The following is a 6,000-nucleotide window of genomic DNA, read 5'->3' as shown; positions in this document are numbered from 1 at the left end:
GTCTGTCTGTCTCTCTTTCTCTCTCTCTATCCCTCTATCTACCTACCTACACACACACACTCTCTCTCTCCCTACCCACCTACTGTATTTCTCTCTCTCTCCCTTTACCTACCTACCTACCTACCCTCTGCCTACCTACCTACATTTCTCTCTCTATTACTCTCTCTATCCCTCTACCTACCTACCTACTCTCTCTCTCTCTCTCTCTCTCTCTATCCCTTTATCTACCTACCTACCTAACTACTCTCTCCCTCTCCCTATCTTCCTACTGTATTTCTCTCTCTTTCTCTCCCTCTCTATCCCTCTATTTACCTACCTACTTTAAAAAAAATTAGCCTCTTCAAAACCGTGGTGCGTCTTATACTCCGAAAAATACGGTGTGTGTGTGTGTGCATGCACGTTGTGTACGTGTACTTATATTACTTGTATAATGTATATAGTTAATTATTAACTATATACATGCATACTGACACACACATATATAACATACACATATCCACACATACACATACTGTACACATATAATAGTCAGGTGGCAAGCATACCTAACACGCCTGGTTCCTATTTTCCCCATAAATTCTGTGAAGTAGGTTGGGCTGAGACAGAGAATGATTGGTTCAGTCACCTACCCAGTTTTCAAGCTTAGGAGAGGTCCAATACTTAGTCTCCTAGTTTCTAAACCACCATATTAACTAATGATCAAATGAAATCTACATGCCTGAATCTTAGGTCCATTTAATCTGCATCTAAATTTATAGTAGAAAAAAACAATCTTGCCTGGTACTGGTTGTAATCCATCTATTATATAAAATTCTGATGAACAAACTAAATCTTTTTTTAAATATAGTTTATTTTCTGACCATATCCTGTCCAGGTCCTAGCTTGCTTGCTTGCTTATTTACTTACTTATCCATCCATCCATCCATCCATCCATCCATCCATCCATCCATCCATCCATCCATCCATCCATCCATCTATCTTTCCTATAAGGCAAATTTGGATGGTTACAGATTGTAACCTTAATTAGATTATTTGACAGAAATAATTCACAGACTTCCAAAATTTGTACTTTAGAATATCCTAACTGACTGAACTTTTCTGTATTGGATTAGACAACATGTTTTGTTCCAATATTATCCATTCAGTGAGTCCATGTGTAGAATTTACATTTATGTTGCTTTATTTATGTTGGCAGTAAAAAAACAACAACCCTGCTTAGCAACTTAACAGTGTTATTCATTCCTGAAAGCAATCTTTGCCCTTATATGAGTAAGCAAGATTTGTGGCATTTATTGTACTGATGGGTCTTTCTAAATGTGCTTCCAAAAGTCAGAATTCCATATAAATGCAAAATGTTCTATCTAAAATATTTTGTCATAGGTTTGCTTTTCTTATATTTTGTAGAAAAAAACTAATGCAGTATACTTATAATTATATTTGATTTTTAAAAAAAATTCAATTGACCTATTTCCTATTGAAAGAAACTGGTGTTTGGAAAAAATATTACATTCAAGTACTTTGTGTTATCTTCATTTTTTAGAAAAGAAGAATTGGTCATTTTACAATTTTCATCAATAAAAGTTTTTTATGCCTCTAGAGGGCAGCACATTACTTTCTATAAAACATGATGCTAACAGACAAAATTGCTCTGGGATTTTGTTACAAGAAATAATTTTTAAAAATACTGCAAGTTCAAATAAAATGCTTTAAAAATATCAAATAAGGTTATTACTGGGAAAAATGCTTTAAATTGACTAATTAAATGTACACTAAAGTGTATTTTGCTTTGTAAAACAATTTGTGTATATTGACATAAAATTATTGTGAGTTTCTTCCTATGATTATTGGAGCACTCCTGCCCTGCCTTCACTTTTTGATGGGCTTTGGATAGTGGATTTGAAGCTTGAGCATTTACATCCTGATGAAGGCTTGTACAGTTGGGAATCCTCTCCATTCGTGATGAAACATTTCAGGTTTAATATATCTATTTTTACAGGTTCTCCTTACTATTGGAACTGTAAAAGATGAAAGGTTTATAAAAAAATAAATAATAAAGAAGCAAGTATAAAAAATAACACTTGCAATAGCAGGAAAAAATAAGAAGATTTGAATATTCTTCAATTTAACAGTTTTTTTCTTGCTCTTTGTCAAGTTATATATAGTTTACTCTTTGGGCCCTTGTTTTGATTATTTCAGCATATATTAAAGCAGTGCATTTTTGTTCTCAGATTACATGGATGCCATGGATATTGCTTGAGCTATTCTGTGCAGAAAGCTAAGGCCTTGTTATCAATTTATTTGCAATGCATATGACGTATCTGTGAGACTTGCTAAAATTGGTGGCCGGTTTGCTCAGGGATGCGCTTGGTGCACATTTGATGCACACATGCGCATTAGTTAAAAAAATGTTTCTGTGCATGTGCAGAAGCAAAAAACAAGATGACGGATAGAACCGGTTCAGGGGTGTGGCAGGCCGAGTTACTACCTACTCGGCTGAACCGGTCCAAACTGCTAGGAATCCACCTCTGGTTATAAACAGTTCCTTTTAATTTGAGGCATTTCGCCCCACAAGATGGCAGTGTGCTTATATGCTGCGGCTTTGAGCTTCTGGTGTCACAGTGGAGTTAGGCAAAAACTAGTCTACACCCGCAGGGAGTTACTAAAGATTGGATCTTCTAGTCGACTAGATATTACCAGCGACTTCCAGCAGTCTCATAATATACCAAGTGTCATAGTAAGACTGCCAGGCTCTCCATGGATCGTTGTTGGACCTAGGAGGCAGCGAAGAGAACAAAAGCAGAAGCGGTGATGCAGAGCTGGTTTGCTAGTTCGGTTACGGAAGCAGCCTCACAGACCAGCATTACCAAGCAATTTTCTAACCAACTCTAGATCCTTTGCCAACAAAACTGATGAACTAGAGCTATGGATGGCAGCGAATAAGCTCATTCGCAACTGCTGTGTGATGATCATCACAGAGACCTGGCTTCATCCACTTGTACTGGATATGTCAGTGGAGCTAACTAACCGCATCACACACCACTTTGACAGAAACCACAACTCTGGTAAAAGCAAAGGTGGAGGACTTTGTATTTACACACATAATAACTGGTGTACTAACAGTAGAGTTGCTTATATACACTGTTCTGCAGATGTGGAGTGCTTAACTGTCATTTGTCAGACATTTTATTTACCTAGAGAGATTTCTGTTATAGTTATCACTGCTGTCTATATTCCACCTGATGCAAATGTTAGCACAGTGCTCTCTAGGTTACATGATGCCATTGAGAGGCAGCAGCAAATTTACCCTGAGGGTGCTTTTGTTGTGGCTGGGGATTTTAATCAAACCAGTCGAAAGTCTGTTGTCCCTAAGTTTGTGCAGTATGTGCAGTGTACCACTAGAGGTAAGAATACTCTAGACCATATGTACTCAAACTTAAGACAGGCATATAGAGCAATCCCCCTCTCCAATCTGAGTACAACTGACCATATCTCTCTGCTACTGTGCCCAAAGTATATCCCCCTTAGGAAAAGTATATGGCCAGTCTTGAAAACTGTCAAAATCTGGCCGGAGGGAGCACTCTGCCAGTTGCAGGACTGCTTTCAGATTACCGAGTGGAGTATATTTGAACATTTGTAGCTGCAAGAATTCACTGACACTGTACTCTCATACATTAAAACATGCACAGACAATGTAACAGTGAATAAGCGCATCAGAGTTTACAGTAATCATAAACCCTGGATGTCAGCAGAGGTACAATCATTTCTGAGAGCCCAAAACTCCACCTTCAAGGCAGGAAATGAAGACAAATACAATGAAGCCAGGGCAAACTTGAGAAGAGGTAAGGCAGCTGAACAGAAATACAAACAAAAGGCAGAGAAGTATCTGGAAAATAAAAACTCAAAACAGGCGTGGCAGGGGCTATAACACCTAACCAACTATAAGGACAATATGAAGAAAATAGTCAATGCTAATGCCCTGCTAGTAGAGAAGCTAAATAGCTTGTTTGCCCTCTTTGAGGTCAAAAGATCAGTCTCTGTGGCTTTAGCCCAAAGGCCCTCTAACCTCCAGCCACTCATCCTGGATGAACATCAAGTGAGAGCTGAGCTGAAGGCTGTAAATCCCAACAAAGCTGCAGGTCCAGATGGGGTGTTGGGGAAAGTGGTAAAAACCTGTGCTGACCAATTAATAGGGGTCTTGACAAGGATTTTTAACATCTCCCTGCAACAGGCTAGAGTCCCATAATGCTTGAAAGCAGCCACAATTATTCCAGTTCTGAAGAAAGCAGCCATAAATAGCCTGAATGACTATAGACCCATTGCACTGACGTCTATAGTGATGAAGTGCTTTGAGAAACTGGTCCTACAACAACTCAGGTCCTGTCTTCCACCAAATTTTGATCAACATCAGTTTGCTTATAGAAGCAACAGGTCGACAGGGGACGCAATCACCACTGCTCTACATATTGCACTGAGCCACCTTGAGAAATCTGGGAATTATGTCAGAATGCTTTTTATAGACTATAGCTTGGCCTTTAACACCATCTTACCAGGCATTCTCATTGAAAAGTTGACTGACCTGAATTTCCCTCCCCTCACTTGTGAATGGATCAAAGACTTCCTGACGGATCATCCACAAACAGTAAGGGTTGGGTCCTTTACATCTTCCATGCTGAAGCTCAGCGCAGGCTGCCCTCAGGGCTGTGTGCTCAGCCCCTACCTGTACTCACATATCCTCTGATCCATCAAATACCATAATAAAGTTTGCAGACGACACAACGGTGCTGGTTCTCATAACTGGAGGGGACGAATCAGCATATAGGGAAGAAGTCCAGAAGGTATCTGCATTGTGCTCAAGAAACAACTTACATCTAAATACTAGTAAGACAAAGGAGATGGTGCTAGATTTCCAGAAGCACAGAGAGGAGCCTGCCCCATTGTATATCGAGGGGGGATGTGTGGAGAGGGTTTCCTCTTTTAAATTCTTGGGAGTGCTTATTAGTCAAGATCTCACGTGGAAAAACAACACGTCTCTGGTGATTAGAAAGGCCCAACAGAGACTTCATTTCCTTAGAGTCCTGTGAAAAAATCAGGTGGAACAACGGCTGATGACCTCTTTCTATCAGTCCACCATAGAAAGTGTCCTCACATATTGCATTACAGTATGGTATGCTGGTTTAACTGCTGCGGACAGGAAGGCCCTACAGAGAGTGATCAATTCGGCACAAGAAAGCCATTAGTTGCCCTCTGACACTGCTGGATGACATCGCCAGATCTTGCTGCTTTAGCAGAGTAAGGAAGATACTCAGAGATGATTCACACTCTGGTCACTGTCTCTTTGCAGTTCTACCATCGGGCAGAAGACACCAAAGTATAGCCAGCTGAACAAAGAGGTTTAAAGATAGTTTCTATCCTTGGGCTGTCAGACTTTTAAATACAACTACAATCACTCCATGCTAGGTTTTTTCCCCCCTTTTTCTTTCTTTTTTCATTTCTGCTATAATTTTGCACCAGTGAGGTTAAAAGCAATTTTGTTGTATTTAAGTACAATGACAATAAAGATTATACTTATACTTATGAGATTAATTTGAAGTCTGAAGAATTAAAAAATTATAAAAACCATTAATGATTGTGTTATTCCATGTTGCCTGCTTTTTAAATTGCCTTTTTTTTCTTAGTGTCTTGTTTCATATTCATTTTTTTTTTTTTTTGGTCTTGTACTATAGGTTGGAAAGCCCAAACCGAAGGACCCTGCGAGCAATCACCTGCCTCTGTATTCGGTATATCATGATAATTGGCTGCTTAGAGAAGATGAGCATAACAATGAACATTACATCCTCTATAAGAACCTGAATGACTACAAGGTTAACAAAAAGTTGTATTTAATTGTGTACAGAGTTTAAAAGAGATTACAATAAGACTTGCTATTCAAGCAAGTTACTATGCTATTTTATATTGAACATAGGAACTGACATCTTTATTTTTCATGCTTGGAACTTTCTA

This window comes from Thamnophis elegans, chromosome 3 (assembly GCF_009769535.1).
Source record: "Thamnophis elegans isolate rThaEle1 chromosome 3, rThaEle1.pri, whole genome shotgun sequence".
In the NCBI taxonomy this organism is placed as follows: Eukaryota; Metazoa; Chordata; class Lepidosauria; order Squamata; family Colubridae; genus Thamnophis; species Thamnophis elegans.
This window is presented reverse-complemented; position numbering follows the sequence as displayed.